Genomic DNA, 21,523 nt, shown 5'->3' on the forward strand with positions numbered 1-21,523 from the left:
AGATCCCGGCTCACTTGTCTTGCAGGATCATCTATCAAATGTGACTCGGAATTTTGTTTGGTATGATTTTGATCTCCTTTAATTCTAGTCTTACTGTTAGATTCATTAGATGGGTATATATTCATGTAGTTAGGCTCCCATCGGTAGGTTTGTACTGTTAGTGTAAAAAACTTTCCAGCAGAAAAATTTCCCAATGAGAAGTTAAAAATTTCGATTCAGTGGGCTTATGATGCACCGACAGTCATATTTTTAACCTTATACCAAAAGGGTTGGCAATGGAGACACCAAAAGATTGTCAAATCATGAGGACACAAAACTCTTATTGTAGTATATTAAGCTTGTTAAGAAAGAGAAGAGGCTGGACCTTTGTTATCAGTCCAGCTATACGCCTACCTGCTGCTAACTACCGGAAGATGCCTCTCTTCTTTTCGGACGTGTATGTGGAAGAGTTGTTATGCAATAGAAGAAAAGAAAAACTCGTATCCCAACTCTATAAGTTTGCATATCCAATTAGTAGATTTACAATATGATCTTCCTCATACTAAAAGATTTCAGGGAAGATCTGTACTGTTGTCACAGCAAGTCTTGGTCCTTGGTTGAATTTATTTTGACATCCAAACTAGCTAAACAGAACCAAAATTGATGGACTATTCTTATATCTGAAACTTCCAGAGGATTGTGTATAGTCCCAAAATGTAGGACTCTAATCATGGATTACAGACGAAGACCTTTGAACTTTGGGGACAATATGCTTGAGTTTTTTGTTTCAGAAGATGAAGCTGAAACGATGCAGAGTGAGGATGTTGATAAATTCTTTGGAGACAGGGACAGAGAATCATTTGTGCGGGGATCCTTTTCCTCTTCATGAATTGTGTCCAATATCTTTGATGCTCGATGCCTCATAAGGTTTACAAACTGTGGGGGTGCTACTTCGATTATAAATCTAGAGAGGCGAGCATTTGCCATTCTCTTAAAAACCTTTGAGAATCAAAAGATGGAAGAATGGGTAGAAGTGTGTGTGAAGAGATTTCTGGCTATGTGAACAAGTAGGAACTTCGACTGCTTCAAATTTATAGGGGGACGCTTGTGCTGAATTCTAATAACTGGATGAGAATATAGTTTAATTGTCAGGCTTAAATGAACTCAGTGGTCCTAATCTAATTGTTAAATGATTTTAAGATAGTTGTGCTGCTCTTACTTTTCGTATTTATAGTGACAACAATGTTCACTATGAATGTTAATATGTTGCCTTATTAGTAGGATAGCAGTGGAGCCCAATATTGTCCATATGGTACCATGTGTCTCTATGGATAGAATATGCATATCCCTTGAGAAATTTTCTTTTTGTTGGTATCAGATCTTCCAATTATGCACTTTCCAGAGTTTGATTGGAAGCTGCCTTTAAATGCCAACTGTCAGTTGATAACCATTAAACGGATCTATCAGGTAATTGTTAGATGGTAAAAAGTAAGTCTGTTTGGCTCACTAAATATATTGATTTTCAGCAGGAAAAAAAAATTTATAAAAAGATAGTGATATTCCTGTGCAAAAGCTGGGGGTTTGAATACTCATAAGGTTTCCTTGCATAGATTACCCATAACAGCTGAATTCACAATTTAAAAATAGATAATTAAATGTTTCAGTGAGATTACACAGGTGTTGATTGTTACATATTGGCAGAGCTTATTCTCGATGTTTAGAAAGGCATGCTCAAGCACTAAGTCGTTCTTCTTGAGGTGAGGCATATGCCTCAAGGTGATTTGAGGCGTAAGCCTCATGGTAAAGAAAATATCAAAATTATTGAATGCACAATAAGCTCATAATACATCATAAATACCTCTGTAATGACTCCATTTGGAGTTTTCCCTCCCTCGTCCAGATACCTCTGCAAATTTAGGTATCAAAAAGTCTAGCTCATTTGTTGACTTGTCACTGAGCATCTTCTTTATGTATCGACTAATATTAATATAGTGTCTATTGAAAGCTCATAGCATGTCATCCCCATCTACAAAAGTTCATTGACCTACCGTAACTTATTGTAATGTTGTCTAATTGAGTATTTTTTTAATCACCCAAGGGTTTAACCCTTTTTTCTTCTTCAGATGATGCTTAGCACCAAAAAATTGCTCAATAACGATTGAGAATTTGTGAAATGATTGTGTTTGGCCATCTCTCTTTTCTTTATTTAGGCTCATTTCGCCTAGTGCTTGATTAACTTTTTGGGCCACCTTCCTAACACAATCCATATCCACTAATTTCACTAATTGCTCTTCTATTATCTTCCCTAGAATGAGCCCATTATCAATGCCCTCCTAACCTCCTTCCACATCTCGTGATGAAGCATCATACCTGACTCGTTGAGGAATTTTTTTCTATCACGGTGTGCCCTTGCCTCCATGATATCAATTGATAGGTAGCTGCCACGGCTGCTGAAATTCCACTAGATCCAGCTGATATTGATAATCATGTGGCTTGCAATACTTCTCCTTCTCCTTCTCCTCCTCCTCTGCGATGGTGACTATTCTTTCTCTGTCCTCCAGTTCCCTGTCTTCTAGTTCACCACCCCAAGGCTCACATACTGGAATTTCATCAATAATTGAGATATCTTCTGGTGAAATTAATTCCACATCAAACACTTCAATTCTTCCCATCTTCATAGTTGATCTGCCTACTGATACCAATTCCATGTTTCACCATCAAAATATGCTATGGCGGCATTTATTTTCTCTGCCTCTGATAACTGATTTCTGGAAAAGATTTTCCTCGCCTTCAACACCTACCAATCTGTATTTTCTTCATGGAAATTTGATATTTTTAGCCGACCATGAGAATCCAGCCTAGAATCCTTTGCTCAGTCTCTTCCTATGCGTTGCATAATCATCTAATAAAATCTATTGAATAAAGAGCTCCATTTCTCCTCCGATTTTGCCACCAATCTATTGAATAATATCTCCATTTCTCCTCCAATCTATTGAATAATATCTCAAATTCAGACATTTTGCCACCAAGATGTTGTAGTTCCTATATCTTTTCCTGTTCGTGTCAATACTATCAAGCAATTTTTTTTCTAATCCAAGTTCAAGTACTCCACATAAAAAGCATAAAAGATCCTTTAAATGACATCATGTTGGGATAGGAATTGATGCTTCTTATGGTGATTTTCTGCCTTGTGCTCTGTGTTTGTATCCTCTATCACAGGAAAACCAGATCAAATGAAGCCTCTTCGAATGATAGGCAGGGGAGAAAGCTGTGGAAATTACAGGAGCATATCCTAGATAAAGTTGCTGGAATTGAGGAAATGCTGAAAATATATTCATTTGGAGAATTGGAGGCAGCTACTGGAAACTTTTGTGCAAAGAAGAAGCTGAGTAATTCTATTCATCATGGGGTTCTTCATAGAAATTAGTAGTCCTAAAAAAGACGAGATGCAGACATGACAAAGGAGATTGAAATTCTAAGGTCAATCACTTTAATTTGATATGTCTATATGTTGGGAATCTACTTAATCATTCGCAACGGAGAATAAAATAGATTTCAATTCCCGTCAAGGATCTCTTTGTGTTTAAATATAAATTGTGATAGAAAATGTACATTTGAAGAGATCTGTAAATTTTTTGCTTTTTCTTTGTTCCAGAAATATCAAGATGCCACCCATACATGTCCAATTTATCCAGCCTCCAATTATAATTTACACAGAGAAACAGATTGTACAACTAGAGTTTTCTTGTGTTAGCAAGAATAATAAATTTTTTCTACGGATCCAAAACCCTAGCTACCTATTTATACAAAGCCAAACGGGCTTGGCCCATCTCCTAACCCGATCAAAGATTTAATTAACTCATTTAATTAAATTCAATCCACGAACTAATTAATCCAATTAATTAATTCGAACCAATAAATAAGTACCCCAATTAATTAATTTATCCAAAGCTTGTTAAATTAATTAATTGGTAAAACACAATCTTCCAATTCTTCTTTTGTGTGTGACCCATCAGGTTCCTAATCACGATGCCTAGCGATGTAAATTATTATTTTGATCTAATTAAAATTGATAAATTAAAACATCATTTTAATTTATCACTTACTCATGTTCACTGTCTCAAATTGACATCTACCAATGTGTTAGGGCAATACATGTGATGGAAAATATCACGTGGTATGACAAAATCAAACTCGTTTGTTTGCTGTGAAACTATAATCCCTTCGTCAATATGATCCGATCAATTACAAGATATGAAAGTGTGTCAATCCTAATTATCGATCATATCTTTTATTGCACTATTAAGTTAATATAAGTAGAACACTCCTTTTTGACTTCTGAGTACACCCTGACCAAGGATTTCGTTTCGACTTAATTGATGAAATGTGGATCATAATTTCTTACTATCTAAGTGAAGAATCATCTATTGGTCATTCACAATTTTCATACGATTTTTGACATACTCGAACAATGTTGTATTAACGGCTCTTGGCAGAGCAACATCCAAAACCGTTAAAGTATGACTGTCCTTAGATAAAGCACCATGATGACCTCAAGTCTTTGGACCAATACCACTACCAAACGTTAGGGATTAACCACTGACACTCAGATAGTTATTCATAATGGGTCTCCAATATTTTGTTCTATAATAAAATATCCACGTGTTCATTAAAATGTCACAACACTTTAATTTATGAGATTAGTTACTTATTTCACAAGTAAGAGACGCCACACGTGGTGGTTTATCTGTAATAACGATATTCATATCTCGTCATTACTTATGACTACGAATGATTTAAGATTCAATCATATGTAATTTGTATCTCACAATCACAACTCCTTATGATTAACAAATTACTAAGATTTGAATCTACAGACTATATTATTTAATTCAATTGAATATTAATTAAATAATAGATCAATCATAAATCACATCAACTATATATTAAAAGTGTTTATATCCAAAGTCGATTAGACCTAGGGCATAACACTTGCAGTGAGCACGATGAAGATTTTTGTCTTGTGTATGAGAATTGTTCACATGTTCAGAGCTGGAATTACTTGATTATTATCACTTTAGATGTTAATGGCCTACATCCAACATATGTGCACAAGGACATTAACAGTTGTAACATATTACTCAACGGTGATCTCAGGGTCAAGATTGCCAATTTTTCAATTTGGCAAGATTAGCCCAAAGGAAGAGAAATGAAAATTCGATTACAAGTTATGTTCTTGGAGCAAAAGCTTACATGTAGACTAGGAGTGGCGGATCCAATACCCAACTAGCACCGAGGGCCGCGCATGCTAGATCCACAAGGAACAAATTTTTTATTTGATTAACAAAAAAAAAACAATTTTAGGTTATATATTGATATTCCTTTTATTTTCATAGATCTCTTGTGGCTCAGTAGGTTAAAGTTTGTAAGTGGAGGTCTAGGGATTGAATCACTTCCTAACCAATTATTGCACAATTTTTCTAGTTCCATAAGTTTTACCAAAATTATGCGATGGGTAGGGGATTCGAACCTGTGACCTTAAGTTAAGGTTACTGAAAGCTTAACCACCATCTAATCACTTCCTAACCAATTTTATTTTACAATTTTTATAGTTCTATAATTTGGTAGAATCACTTCCTTACCAATTTTATTGCACAATTTTTCTACTTCTATAATTTTTACCAAAATTGCATAATGGGTAGGGGATTCGAACGTATGACATTTAATTAAGGTTATTGAAAGCTTAACCACCATGGCACTTGTTGAATTACAACATTAAATGTAACAAAATAATATATATTTTGTTTTAGTGGTTTTAATGCAGCTGTAAGGATGGATTAGTGGTTTTAATGCAGCTGTAAGGATTCCATCCCATCCTCTTCCTTCGAATTATACAAAATCTAGTCACTATGTCATTTGATAAAATATTGTTAACATGTACATGTTCAGTTTTAACAAAATAATTATTATATTTAATTTTTAATATTTTATTACGGTCGATGGTCAACAGTTAATGACCGATCGTGTTCACTCAAAATTCTGGATCTGCCACTACTTATACGACAGGGTTGTTCTGTTAGAACTGATGGTGTAAAGAGGTTGTCTTCATGGAGATGGAGGAGAGTTTTTATTTCAAAAACAATACTGTTAGCCATGGATGGAACAAAGCAAATGCTGTAAATAAGGACCTAATCGATCCTTGCCTCCAAGTAAAGTATTCTCTTGGTTTTATCATAGATCAAACTGAAAACTGATTTGAGCATGGCTAAAGTAGTTTCGGCTTTGGTGAAGATCCAGTTAGATGTCCAGAGAAAAGTATTCAGATTGAAAATCTCGAAGTATTAATTTGGATCGGAGCCTCATTTGAGTCTGTAAATAGTTAGAGGACCAACTTGATGCCTCTGAATAGTAAAAGATGCAAATTGTCGACTATGAACAGTTTGAGGGGTAAAATTGCCATATAAAAATAGATGAAACATTGAATTGAAAATTTTAGAATAAACTGAGGATACATTCGTCTCATTTAATTAGTTGGAGGACCGTGTTTTAGCCTTGAAATAGTTGTGGTACCAAATTGTCGCCTATGAATAGATATAGGACTTGAATTGGGAACGTGCATTAGTTGGTGGACTAAATTATACACAAAGAATAGTTAAAAGACCAATAGGACAAATTGGTAGGATTTTGATTGTTGGATTTGGATATGGTGGAATTTGGGTTGGATTTGGGTTTGATGGAAATTGGATTGGCTCTGATTGTCAGATTAGGGTTTGGTGGAAATTGGTTTGAATTTGGGTCGGATTAGGGTTGGATTTTCATTGTTGGATTTAGGTTGGATTTTGTTGTTGAATTTGGGTTTGATGAAATTTGGGTTGGATTTTGATTGTTAGGTTTGGGTTTGATGGAATTTGGGTTAGATTTTCATTCTTGGATTTCGGTTTGGTGGAATTTGGGTAATAGGGTTGGATTTGGGTTTGGGTTTGAAGGAATTTGGGTTGGATTGTTATAGTTCCATTTGAATATTGGATTTGGATTTGGGTTTGGGTTTGATGAATTAGGTTGGACTTGTGTCTGATGGAATTTGGGCTTGGCGCAAGTTCGGTTGGATTTTGATTGATGGATATGGGTTTGATGGAATTCGGGTTGGATTTTATTGTTGGATTTGGGTTGAATTTTGATATTGGATTTGGATTAGGGTTTGATGAATTGGGTTGGATTTTGATATTGGGTTTGGGTTTGGTAAGTTCGGGTTGGATTTTGATTTGGGTTTGATGAATTGGGTTGGATTTTGATATTGGATTAAGATTTGGGTTTCATGAAATTTGGGTTGGATTTTAATTGTTAGGTTTCGTGGATTAAATATAGCCATCATCCAACGTCGACATATTCATTCTCCAACTATCAGTCAGCACCAATTAAGTCCTCCTTCTATCAATTACTTCGACTTTGGTCCTCAAAGTATTTGTCTGTGCAATTGTAGTCTCCATCTGTTAGAATCTACAATTAAGTTCTCCATCTACCAATTACTTCGACTTTGGTCCTCAAACTATTCCTTCTTCATCGTCGCCGGCCGCCACAGCCTGTCTCCCTTCTTCTTCCTCCTCCTCCTCCCAAATTAGGGTTTTACGGACGTCTGAAACAGAAGCAGGACGTAGAAAGAGATGAAGATGACTTTGTTGGCGGTATCATACGGTGCGATTCATACGGGATTACAGGCTAAAATCTCGAAAAGACCTCCAGACATTTGCCCTAACTCCCCTCTTCTCCTTCCCCTCACACCTTTCCACCATGAAAGCCTCGAAGTTTTCGGCTCCGCCGTGGCCTCCGGTGGCTACAACGACGCCATTAAAGCCTATGACCTCTCTTCCTTCGTCGAGATCGGTTCTCTCCATCAGTTCTCTGTCATCACCCCACTCTCCTTCTTCACTTCTCCCTCGTTCCCATCCTTTCCCCGCAGTCTCCTACCCACTGATGCCGACTGTTGTTTCTCCATCTACGATGCCGACCCCTTTGTCCACCTCAAAATTCTACGAAGTCCGCAATAAAGGAGTCAATTCACTCTTTCGTCCACCCCTCTGGCCGAATAGCGTTCACAGTAGGTCGCGATTGAGTGCTTGGCCATGGTCAATTTGTTTAGAGGCAGGCGCAGTTTGTGCTGCAGGTTAAGCAAAGAGTCATCAATTGTACAATTCCATGAAACAGGGGGAAAATTCTTCATGATAGCTGATGAGACAATTAGTGTCCACGAGGCTAAGGACGCAAGATTAATTTTTTAACTCGAAAATGGGAAGAGAGTTCTCTGTCCTGCCACTAGCACAGGATGATTTCCAGGATTTTTCTGTGGATTTTCTTCAATGTTATTTTTGTCATGCTGATTGAAAACGTTTTTGGCAGAACAGGATTTTATTTAAAGGGGTGAGGACAGAACTTGACTGCTTGGGATACAGCTAGTGGGAAAGTGGCATAGAGCATTGGAGATGCGCATTCTACCCGTGTCAAAGGCATTGTTGTCTTATCAAAGAGCTGGGGTGGAGGATCCATACATTGTGGCATCGGCACTGTCTGATGGTCTTGTACACAATTGGGATGTTCAGATGGCTAATGAGGAGAAGATGAGTCCACTAGCAGAGGCTAACTCCAGATCCCGGCTCACTTGTCTTGCAGGATCATCTATCAAATGTGACTCGGAATTTTGTTTGATATGATTTTGATCTCCTTTAATTCTAGTCTTACTGTTAGATTCATTATATGGGTATATATTCATGCAGTTAGGCTCCCATCGGTAGGTTTGTACTGTTAGTGTAAATAACTTTCCAGCAGAAAAATTTCCCAATGAGAAGTTAAAAATTTCGATTCAGTGGGCTTATGATGCACCGACAGTCATATGTTTTACCTTATACCAAAAGGGTTGGCAATGGAGACACCAAAAGATTGTCAAATCATGAGGACACAAAACTCTTATTGTACTATATTAAGCTTGTTAAGAAAGAGAAGAGGCTGGACCTTTGTTATCAATCCAGCTAGACGCCTACCTGCTGCTAACTACCCAAAGATGCCTCTCTTCTTTTCGGACGTGTGTGTGGAAGAGTTGTTATGCAATAGAAGAAAAGAAAAATTCGTATCCCAACTCTATAAGTTTGCATATCCAATTAGTAGATTTACAATATGATCTTCCTCATACTAAAAGATTTCAGGGAAAATCTGTACTGTTGTCACAGCAAGTCTTGGTTCTTGGTTGAATTTATTTTGACATCCAAACTAGATAAACAGAACCAAAATTGATGGACTAGTCTTATATCTGAAACTTCCAGAGGATTGTGTATAGTCCCAAAAGGTAGGACTCTAATCGTGGATTACAGACAAAGACCTTTGAACTTTGGGGACAATATGCTTGAGTTTTTTGTTTCAGAAGATGAAGCTGAAACAATGCAGAGTGACGATGTTGATAAATTCTTTGGAGACAGGGACAGAGAATCATTTGTGCGGGGATCCTTTTCCTCTTCATGAATTGTGTCCAACATCTTTGATGCTCGATGCCTCATAAGGTTTACAAACTGTGGGGGTGCTACTTCAATTATAAATCTAGAGAGGCGAGCATTTGCCATTTTCTTAAAAACGTTTGAGAATCAAAAGATGGAAGAATGGGTAGAAGTGTGTGTGAAGAGATTTCTGGCTATGTGAGCAAGTAGGAACTTCGACTGCTTCAAATTTATAGGGGTACGCTTGTGCTGAATTCTAATAACTGGATAAGAATATAGTTTAATCGTTAGGCTTAAATGAACTCAGTGGTCCTAATCAAATTGTTAAATGATTTTAAGATGGTTGTGCTGCTCTTACTTTTCGTATTTATAGTGACAACAATGTTCGCTATGAATGTTGATATGATTGCTTTATTAGTAGGATAGCAGTGGAGCCCAATATTGTCCATATGGTGCCATGTGTCTATATGGATAGAATATCATATCCTTTAAGAAATTTTATTTTTGTTGGTATCAGAGCTTCCAATTTTGCACTTTCCCAGAGTTTGATTGGAAGCTGCCTTTAAATGTCAACTGTCAGTTGATAACCTATTAAACGGATATATCATGTAATTGTTAGATGGTGAAAAGTAAGTCTGTTTGGCTCACTAAATATATTGATTTTCAGCAGGAAAAAAAATTCATAAAAAGATATTGATATTCCTGTGCAAAAGCTGGGGGTTTGAATACTCATAAGGTTTCCTTGCATAGATTACCCATAACAGCTGAATTCACAATTTAAAAATAGATAATTAACTGTTTCAGTGAGATTACACAGGTGTTGATTGTTACATATTGGCAGAGCTTATTCTCGATGTTTAGAAAGGCATGCTCAAGCACTAAGTCGTTCTTCTTGAGGTGAGGCATATGCCTCAAGGTGATTTGAGGCGTAAGCCTCATGGTAAAGAAAATATCAAAATTATTGAATGCACAATAAGCTCATAATACATCATAAATACCTCTGCAATATTTTAGGTGAGCTTCTACGTAATGACTCCATTTGGAGTTTTCCCTCCCTCGTCCAGATACCTCTGCAAATTTAGGTATCAAAAAGTCTAGCTCATTTGTTATCTTGTCGCTGAGCATCTTCTTTATGTATCCACTAATATTAATATAGTGTCTATTGAAAGCTCATAGCATGTCATCCCCATCTACAAAAGTTCATTGACCTACCGTACCTTATTGTAATGTTGTCTAATTGAGTATTTTTTTAATCACCCAAGGGTTTAACCCTTTTTTCTTCTTCAGATGATGCTTAGCACCAAAAAATTTCTCAATAACGATTGAGAATTTGTGAAATGATTGTGTTTGGCCATCTCTCTTTTCTTTATTTAGGCTCATTTCGCCTAGGGCTTGATTAACTTGTTGGGCCACCTTCCTAACACAATCCATATCCACTAATTTCACTAATTGCTCTTCTATTATCTTCCCTAGAATGAGCCCATTATCAATGCCCTCCTAACCTCCTTCCACATCTCGTGATGAAGCATCATACCTGACTCGTTGAGGAATTTTTTTCTATCACGGTGTGCCCTTGCCTCCATGATATCAATTGATAGGTAGCTGCCACGGCTGCTGAAATTCCACTAGATCCAGCTGATATTGATAATCATGTGGCTTGCAATACTTCTCCTTCTCCTTCTCCTCCTCCTCTGTGATGGTGACTATTCTTTCTCTGTCCTCCAGTTCCCTGTCTTCTAGTTCACCACCCCAAGGCTCACATACTGGAATTTCATCAATAATTGAGATATCTTCTGGTGAAATTAATTCCACATCAAACACTTCAATTCTTCCCATCTTCATAGTTGATCTGCCTACTGATACCAATTCCATGTTTCACCATCAAAATATGCTATGGCGGCATTTATTTTCTCTGCCTCTGATAACTGATTTCTGGAAAAGATTTTCCTCGCCTTCAACACCTACCAATCTGTATTTTCTTCATGGAAATTTGATATTTTTAGCCAACCATGAGAATCCAGCCTAGAATCCTTTGCTCAGTCTCTTCCTATCCTTTGCACAATCATCTAATAAAATCTATTGAATAAAGAGCTCCATTTCTCCTCCAATTTTGCCACCAATCTATTGAATAATATCTCAAATTCAGACATTTTGCCACCAAGATGTTGTAGTTCCTATATCTTTTCCTGTTCGGGTCAATACTATCAGGCAACGTTTTTTTCTAATCCAAGTTCAAGTGCTCCACATAAAAAGCATAAAAGATCCTTTAAATGACTTCATGTTGGGATAGGAATTGATGCTTCTTATAGTGATTTTCTGCCTTGTGCTGTGTCTTTGTATCTTCTATCACAGGAAAACCAGATCAAATGAAGCCTCTTCGAATGATAGGCAGGGGAGAAAGCTGTGGAAATTACAGGAGCATATCCTAGATAAAGTTGCTGGAATTGAGGAAATGCTGAAAATATATTCATTTGGAGAATTGGAGGCAGCTACTGGAAACTTTTGTGCAAAGAAGAAGCTGAGTAATTCTATTCATCATGGGGTTCTTCATAGAAATTAGTAGTCCTAAAAAAGACGAGATGCAGACATGACAAAGGAGATTGAAATTCTAAGGTCAATCACTTTAATTTGATATGTCTATATGGTGTCTATAAGTGTTGGGAATCTACTTAATCATTCGCAATGGAGAATAAAATAAATTTCAATTCTCGTCAAGGATCTCTTTGCGTTTAAATAGAAATTGTGATAGAAAATGTACATTTGAAGAGATCTGTAAATTTTTTGCTTTTTCTTTGTTCCAGAAATATCAAGATGCCACCCACACATGTCCAATTATCCAGCCTCCAATGATAATCTACACAGAGAAACAGATTGTACAACTAGAGTTTTCTTTTGCTAGCAAGAATAATGAATTTTTTCTATAGATCCAAAACCCTAGCTACCTATTTATACAAAGCCAAACGGGCTTGGCCCATCTCCTAACCCGGTCAAAGATTTAATTAACTCATTTAATTAAATTCAATCCACGAACTAATTAATCCAATTAATTAATTCGAACCAATAAATAAGTACCCCAATTAATTAATTTATCCAACGCTTGTTAAATTAATTAATTGGTAAAACACAATCTTCCAGTTCTTCTTTTGTGTGTGACCCATCAGGTTCCTAATCACGATGCCTAGTGATGTAAATTATTATTTTGATCTAATTAAAATTGATAAATTAAAACACCATTTTAATTTATCACTTACTCACGTTCACTGTCTCAAATTGACATCTACCAATGTGTTAGGGCAATACATGTGATGGAAAATGTCACGTGGTATGACAAAATCAAACTCGTTTGTTTGCTGTGAAACTATAATCCCTTCGTCAATATGATCCGATCAATTACAAGATATGAAAGTGTGTTAATGCTAATTATCGATCATATCTTTTATTGCACTATTAAATTAATATAAGTAGAACACTTCTTTTTTACTTCTGAGTACATCCTGACCAAGGATTTCGTTTCGACTTAATTGATAAAATGTGGATCATAATCTCTTACTATCTAAGTGAAGAATCATCTATTGGTCATTCACAATTTTCATACGATTTTTGACATACCCAAACGATATTGTATTAAAGGCTCTTGGTAGAACAACATCCAAAACCGTCAAAGTATGATTGTCTTTAGATAAAGCACCATGATGACCTCAAGTCTTTGGACCAATACCACTACCAAATGTTAGGGATTAACCACTGACACTCAGATAGTTATTCATAATGGGTTTCCAATATTTTGTTCTACAACAAAACATTCACGTGTTCATTAAAATGTCACAACACTTTAATTTATGAGATTAGTTACTTATTTCACAAGTAAGAGACGCTACACGTGGTGGTTTATCTGTAATAACGATATCCGTATTTCGTCATTACTTATGACCACGGATGATTTAAGATTCAATCATATGTAATTTGTATCTCACAACCACAACTCCTTATGATTAACAAATTACTAAGATTTCAATCTACAGACTATATTATTTAATTCAATTGAATATTAATTAAATAATAGATCAATTATAAATCACATCAACTATATATTAAAAGTGTTTATATCCAAAGTCGATTAAACCTAGGATATCGATTTAACCTAGGGCATAACACTTGCAATGAGCACGATGAAGATTTTTGTCTTGTGTATGAGAATTGTTCACATGTTCAGAGCTGGAATTACTTGATTCTTATCACTTTAGATTTTAATGGCCTACGTCCAACATATGTGCACAAGGACATTAACAGTTGTAACATATTACTCAACGGTGATCTCAGGGTCAAGATTGCCTATTTTTCAATTTGGCAAGATTAGCCAAAAGGAAGAGAAATGAAAATTCGATTACAAATTATGTTCTTGGAGCAAAAGCTTACATGTAGACTAGGAGTGGCGGATCCAATACCCAACTAGCACCGAGGGCCGCGCGTGCTAGATCCACAAGGAACAAATTTTTTATTTGATTAACAAAAAAAACAATTTTAGGTTATATATTGATATTCTTTTTATTTTCATAGATCTCTTGTGGCTCAGTAGGTTAAAGTTTGTAAGTGGAGGTCTAGGGATTGAATCACTTCCTACCCAATTATTGCACAATTTTTCTAGTTCCATAAGTTTTACCAAAATTATGCGACGGATAGGGGATTCGAACCTGTGACCTTTAGTTAAGGTTACTGAAAGCTTAACCACCATCTAATCACTTCCTAACCAATTTTATTTTACAATTTTTATAGTTCTATAATTTGGTAGAATCACTTCCTTACCAATTTTATTGCACAATTTTTCTACTTCTATAATTTTTACCAAAATTGCATAATGGGTAGGGGATTCGAACGTATGACATTTAATTAAGGTTATTGAAAGCTTAACCACCATGGCACTTGTTGAATTACAACATTAAATGTAACAAAATAATATATATTTTGTTTTAGTGGTTTTAATGCAGCTGTAAGGATTCCATCCCATCCTCTTCATTCGAATTATACAAAATCTAGTCACTATGTCATTTGATAAAATATTGTTAACATGTACATGTTCAGTTTTAACAAAATAATTATTATATTTAATTTTTAATATTTTATTACGATCGATGGTCAACAGTTAATGACCGATCGTGTTCACTCAAAATTCTGGATCTGCCACTACTTATACGACAGGGTTGTTCTGTTAGAACTGATGGTGTAAAGAGGCTGTCTTCATGGAGATGGAGGAGAGTTTTTATTTCAAAAACAATACTGTCAGCCATGGATGGAACAAATGCAAATGCTGTAAATAAGGACCTAATCGATCCTTGCCTCCAAGTAAAGTATTCTCTTGGTTTTATCATAGATCAAACTGGAAACTGATTGAGCATGGCTAAAGTAGTTTCGGCTTTGGTGAAGATCCAGTTAGATGTCCAGAGAAAAGTATTCAAATTGAAAATCTCGAAGTATTAATTTGGATCGGAACCTCATTTGAGTCTGTAAATAGTTAGAGGACCAACTTGATGCCTCTGAATAGTAACAGATGCAAATTGTCGACTATGAACAGTTTGAGGGGTAAAATTGCCATATAAAAATAGATGAAACATTGAATTGAAAATTTTAGAATAAACTGAGGATACATTCGTCTCATTTAATTAGTTGGAGGACCAAGTTTTAGCCTTGAAATAGTTGTGGTACCAAATTGTCGCCTATGAATAGATAGAGGACTTGAATTAGGAACGTGCATTAGTTGGTGGACTAAAGTATACACAAAGAATAGTTAAAAGACCAATAGGACAAATTGCCGTTTGAGAATAGTTGGAGGACCGAATTTGGGTTTGATGGGTAGGATTTTGATTGTTGGATTTGGATACGGTGGAATTTGGGTTTGAGGAAATTGGATTGGCTTTGATTGTCGGATTAGGGTTTGATGGAAATTGGACTGGCTTTGATTGTCGGATTAGGGTTTGATGGAAATTGGTTTGAATTTGGGTCGGATTAGGGTTGGATTTTCATTGTTGGATTTTGTTGTTGGATTTGGGTTTGATGAAATTTGGGTTCGATTTTGATTGTTAGGCTTGGGTTTGATGGAATTTGGGTTAGATTTTCATTCTTGGATTTCGGTTTGGTGGAATTTGGGTAATAGGGTTGGATTTGGGTTTGGGTTTGGGTTTGGGTTTGAAGGAATTTGGGTTGGATTGTTATAGTTACATTTGAATATTGGATTTGGATTTGGGTTTGGGTTTGATGAATTGGGTTGGACTTGTGTCTGATGGAATTTGGGCTTGGCAATTTGATTGATGGATATGGGTTTGATGGAATTCGGGTTGGATTTTATTGTTGGATTTGGGTTGAATTTTGATATTGGATTTGGATTAGGGTTTGATGAATTGGGTTGGATTTTGATATTGGGTTTGGGTTTGGTGAGTTTGGGTTGGATTTAGATTTGGGTTGGATTTTAATTGTTGGGTTTCGTGGATTTTAATATAGTCATCATCAGACGTCGACATATTCATTCTCCAACTATCAGTCAGCACCAATTAAGTCCTCTTTCTATCAATTACTTCGACTTTGGTCCTCAAAGTATTTGTCTGTGCAATTGTAGTCTCCATCTATTAGAACCTACAATTAAGTCCTCCATCTACCAATTACTTCGACTTTGGTCCTCAAACTATTCCTTCTTCATCGTCGCCGGCCGCCACAGCCTGTCTCCCTTCTTCTTCCTCCTCCTCCCAAATTAGGGTTTTACGGACGCCTGAAGCAGAAGCAGGACGTAGAAAGAGACGAAGATGACTTTGTTGCGGTATCATACGGTGCGATTCATACGGGATTACAGGCTAAAATCTCGAAAAGACCTCCAGACATTTGCCATAACTCCCCTCTTCTCCTTCCCCTCACACCTTTCCACCATGACAGCCGCGAAGTTTTCGGCTCCGCCGTGGCCTCCGGTGGCTACAACGACACCATCAAAGTCTATGTCCTCTCTTCCTTCGCCGAGATCGGTTCCCTCCATCAGTCCTCTGCCGTCACCCAACTCTCCTTCTTCACCTCTCCCTCGTTCCCATCCTTTCCCCGCAGTCTCCTACCCACTGATGCCGACTGTTGTTTCTCCATCTACGATGCCGACCCTTTGTCCACCTCAGAATTCTACGAAGTTCGCAATAAAGGAGTCAAGTCACTCTTTTGTCCATCCCTCTGGCCGAATAGCGTTGACAGTAGGTCACGATTGAGTGCTTGGCCATGGTCAATTTGGTTAGAGGAAGGCGCAGTTTGTACTGCAGGTTAAGCAAAGAGTCGTCAATTGTACAATTCCATGAAACGGGGAAAATTCTTCATGATAGCTGATGAGACAATTAGTGACCCCGAGGTTAAGGACGCAAGATTAATTTTTTAACTCGAAAATGGGAAGAGAGTTCTCTGTCCTGCCACTAGCACGGTATTTTTCTGTGGATTTTCTTCAATGTTATTTTTGTCATGCTGATTGAAAACGTTTTTGGCAGAACAGGATTTTATTTAAAGGGGTGAGGACAGAACTTGACTGCTTGGGATACAGCTAGTGGGAAAGTGGCAAAGAGCATTGGAGATGCGCATTCTACCCGTGTCAAAGGCATTGTTGTCTTATCAAAGAGCTGGGGTGGAGGATCCATACATTGTGGCATTGGCACTGTCTGATGGTCTTGTACACAATTGGGATGTTCAGATGGCTAATGAGAGAAGATGAGTCCACTAGCAGAGGCTAACTCCAGATCACGGCTCACTTGTCTTGCAGTATCATCTATCGAATGTGACTCAGAATTTGGTTTGATACGATTTTGATCTCCTTTAATTCTAGTCTTACTGTTAGATTCATTAGATGGTTATATATTCATGCAGTTAGTGTACTGTTAGTGTAAATAACTTTCCAGCAGAAAAATTTCCCAATGAGAAGTTAAAAATTTCGATTCAGTGGGCTTATGATGCACCGACAGTCATATTTTTGACCTTATACCAAAAGGGTTGGCAATGGAGACACCAAAAGATTGTCAAATCATGAGGACACAAAACTGTTATTGTAGTATATTAAGCTTGTTAAGAAAGAGAAGAGGCTGGACCTTTGTTATTAGTCCAGCTATACGCCTACCTGCTGCTAACTACCCGAAGATGCCTCTCGTCTTTTCGGACGTGTATGTGGAAGAGTTGTTATGCAATTGAAGAAAAGAAAAACTCGTATCCCAACTCTATAAGTTTGCATATCCAATTAGTAGATTTACATTATGATCTTCCTCATACTAAAAGATTTCAGGGAAGATCTGTACTGTTGTCACAGCAAGTCTTGGTCCTTGGTTGAATTTATTTTGACATCCAAACTAGATAAACAGAACCAAAATTGATGGACTAGTCTTATATCTGAAACTTCATGAGGATTGTCTATAGTCCCAAAATGTAGGACTCTAATCATGGATTACAGATGAAGACCTTTGAACTTTGGGGACAATATGCTTGAGTTTTTTTGTTTCAGAAGATGAAGCTGAAACAATGCAGAGTGAGGATGTTGATAAATTCTTTGGAGACAGGAACAGAGAATCCTTTGTGCGGGGATCCTTTTCCTCTTCATGAATTGTGTCCAACATCTTTGATGCTCGATGCCTCATAAGGTTTACAAACTGTGGGGGTGCTACTTCAATTATAAATCTAGAGAGGCGAGCATTTGCCATTTTCTTAAAAACGTTTGAGAATCAAAAGATGGAAGAATGGGTAGAAGTGTGTGTGAAGAGATTTCTGGCTATGTGAACAAGTAGGAACTTCGACTGCTTCAAATTTATAGGGGGACGCTTGTGCTGAATTCTAATAACTGGATGAGAATATAGTTTAATTGTCAGGCTTAAATGAACTCAGTGGTCCTAATCTAATTGTTAAATGATTTTAAGATAGTTGTGCTTCTCTTACTTTTCGTAGTTATAGTGACAACAATGTTCGCTATGAATGTTAATATGATTGCCTTATTAGTAGGATAGCAGTGGAGCCCAATATTGTCCAAATGGTGCCATGTGTCTATATGGATAGAATATGCATATCCCTTAAGAAATTTTCTTTTTGTTGGTATCAGAGCTTCCAATTTTGCACTTTTCCAGAGTTTGATTGGAAGCTGCCTTTAAATGCCAAATGTCAGTTGATAACCATTAAACGGATCTATCAGGTAATTGTTAGATGATGAAAAGTCAGTCTGTTTGGCTCACTAAATATAGTGATTTTCAGCAGGAAAAAAAAAAAAAAGATGGTGATATTCCTGTGCAAAAGCTGGGGGTTTGAATACTCATAAGGTTTCCTTACATAGATTTACAGATAATTTATTGCTTTGGTGAGACTGCGAAGGTGTTGATTGTTACATATTGGCAGACTTATTCTCGATGTTTAGAAAGGCATGCTCAGGCACTAAGACGTTCTTCTTGAGGTGAGGCGTATGCCTCAACGTGATTTGAGGCGTAAGCCTCGTAGTAAAAAAAAAAAAATGTCAAAATTATTGAATGCACAATAAGCTCATAATACATCATAAACAATCTTCAAAATTCACAATAGAATAATGTAAAGTGTGCAAACAAATAAGAGAAAAATCTATAAAATAAACTTTAATTTTAGTTGGTGGAGGTATTGACCTATTCCGGAAGTGGTTCTATGAGAATCACAAACTTTTACAGGCTATTCTCAAAATCGATCACTAAGAATTTTTTGTTTTCAAAACTGAGGCACTTTAGGCTCAAACTCATACTAAGCTCGATTTAAATTTAGCAAGACGAGCTTATGAGTTTCATGCTGGCTTCAATTCATTGGCAGTCCTAATGATATAGACCCAAACTATTCAGTTGATACATGATCTATTGATTACACTTAAACTCTTATCTGCGTCACGGGAAGTTTGTTTATGAATTTTAACCCTCTTCTTTTCCCACTTTCAGCTATGAGACAACCTCTAATTGAGATGCAAATCTGGAGGCAGCGGCTAAAGATTCAGAGTAGCTGTCTCAAGCTGGGATATTAAATATAGATTCCTTTTTTTTCTCATTTTTGTTTTTACTAGAGGAACAGAGTTAATTGTGAATATATTTTGGGTAGATATAACATCAATTTTGACATTAAAAGAAGGATCTTAGTATATAAATTACAAGTTTAATGATGTTTTGAACAGTTGAATGAACAAAAATATGATTACCCTGTCTGTAGTAGTTCGATATTGTATATTGATTCAGAAGACAGATCATGGATATATGCAAATTACAATTCAATATTGAAATTTACAAACAAGAAATCTCCTACACAAATAGATCATCCATATATGTCAAAACATTACAGATATGAAAGATCATCTCTACTAAACTCTTAGCTGAGAAAACTATCAAATCTCCTGGGCACATGTTCAAACCATCCTTTACATCTCCTTCACCTCTCATGATACACATACATACACATTTTTTCAGAGTTAATCCCCAAGTTGCCATTTTCACTTCTTGAAATTTTATTGCTATATTTCCCCTTGGGAGCATGCACATTCATGGATTGAAGGCACGTCCATGGCTCGATTACTGAATCTTTCGATGCTAGACGTGCCAAAAAGTGCTTATTTTCTTCACATCATTAACATGACGTATCTGTTTACCAACAGGAACGACGTAAAAGAAAGCAACACGGGAAGTAGGTAAATGACTTTCTTGTTGAAAGCAGCCATTTTGTTGGATCCTTCTTCGGCAATCGTCTCAAGTTTTGGGGCGTTGGAAGCTCTGTAAGGGAAAATTAATGGAGAAGGGGCAACCTCTACCCAATTGTGCATGTAACACATTTGCTTTCTCATGACTGCCTATGAAGGAGAAAGAAGGCTTGTTTGGGGGAGACGTTTCTTGAACAGAATGATTGATGATTCGACAGAAAATTTTTTCAGAGCCAAGAGAATTTTTGTTGGATGAGGAAGAATTCTTGAAATAACAGTATTTAAACTGGTTCTTGTGCTTAAGAATAGGAACAATCTAAGGAGGAAATTGACTTGAAGAAAACCATGGCAAAAAACATTGACAGTTGTTTGGTGTATTTAAGGATCTTCATAACCATAATTCAGTCAAAATCCTTCCATAGATCTCTCACCAATTCATGGAGCATATTGAATAAGAAAAATGTTAAGCTTGAACTACAATGGCAGTACACCTTAAAATATAAACCATAAGCTCTCAGGTGGCCATTAATTATTGGGATCTTCCATTTTGATTAACGTGTGATATAATGTGAAGATTCTCCTTAGACAAATACGTCTTCAGGCGTTCGGCGAACAAGATTTCAATTTATTTTAATTTACTAATACTATTTGATGTCGTGCCATTAAATTAAACAATTAAGGGACATACGTTTTCGTATATGGTTAGATGTAACTCTTGACATCGACTAATTTTCATGTCAAAGGGAATGTCGCAATATGATACCAACTACCAAGGGGAGAGAATTATTTTCGTGTGTCTTAACGTATAGAAATGTATAGCACAGCAAATCTAACTTACCAAACATATCATAACTTCGTCTTGTCTTTTAAATCTTGATCTTCAATAGCAGTATACATTAAATTTGGGATCAATTTATAAGTTTGGGAGTGATATGATTTAAGTTGACTTAACAATATTATTATTAATAAAATTAAAAGTTAAATTATGACCTGATTTTTGAATAAATAAGTTTTAAACTTGATTTTTGAAGTTGAAAGTTAAAATCCATGTACGAGTGTAATTTTCTCTTAATTTAATTAAGTTATTAATGATTTTATTTTGGTTAAGTATATTACCTAGGGTTTTGATATTTAAACTCTTTTGTTTCCATTGTGGTGATCGGCTGTTTTGATTAATAACTTGCAAACATTGACAGTTGTTCACCGATTGATTGTTGAATGATGATCTGAGGATTCTCGTGTTCTTCGGCCGCTAAGTGAACAATTTTCACACTTTATCTGCATAGCAAGTGTAAAAGACTAATTTAGGAGATGTTGATAAATGACTTGTATATGAGGCTATTTTGGTCTATTTTGAGTGGGACCCGTACCTTCATTTTGAAAT

General features: G+C 36.4%; 2 long non-coding RNA genes across 4 annotated transcripts; one reads left to right on the plus strand and one right to left on the minus strand.

The window, feature by feature from the left end:
- Positions 1 to 307: 307 nt before the first annotated feature.
- Positions 308 to 12,293, minus strand: LOC111370944. Its single transcript, XR_002698519.1, has 2 exons — positions 10,457 to 12,293; positions 308 to 1,837 (listed from the first exon to the last, which is right to left on the minus strand). It is a non-coding gene; the product is annotated as an uncharacterized LOC111370944 (long non-coding RNA).
- A 3,581-nt stretch (positions 12,294 to 15,874) lies between these two features.
- On the plus strand, positions 15,875 to 20,613 carry LOC111370945. 3 transcript variants are annotated; one of them, XR_002698522.1, is made up of 4 exons: positions 15,878 to 16,896; positions 16,966 to 18,636; positions 19,394 to 19,450; positions 20,098 to 20,613. It is a non-coding gene; the product is annotated as an uncharacterized LOC111370945 (long non-coding RNA). The 3 variants fall into 3 exon arrangements; XR_002698521.1 differs by having other exon boundaries at positions 15,875 to 16,896; positions 16,966 to 17,259; positions 19,394 to 20,613; XR_002698520.1 differs by having other exon boundaries at positions 19,394 to 20,613.
- Positions 20,614 to 21,523: the final 910 nt, after the last annotated feature.

The sequence above is a fragment of the Olea europaea genome, chromosome 21 (genome assembly GCF_002742605.1).
Source record: "Olea europaea var. sylvestris chromosome 21, O_europaea_v1, whole genome shotgun sequence".
Lineage (NCBI taxonomy): Eukaryota > Viridiplantae > Streptophyta > Magnoliopsida > Lamiales > Oleaceae > Olea > Olea europaea.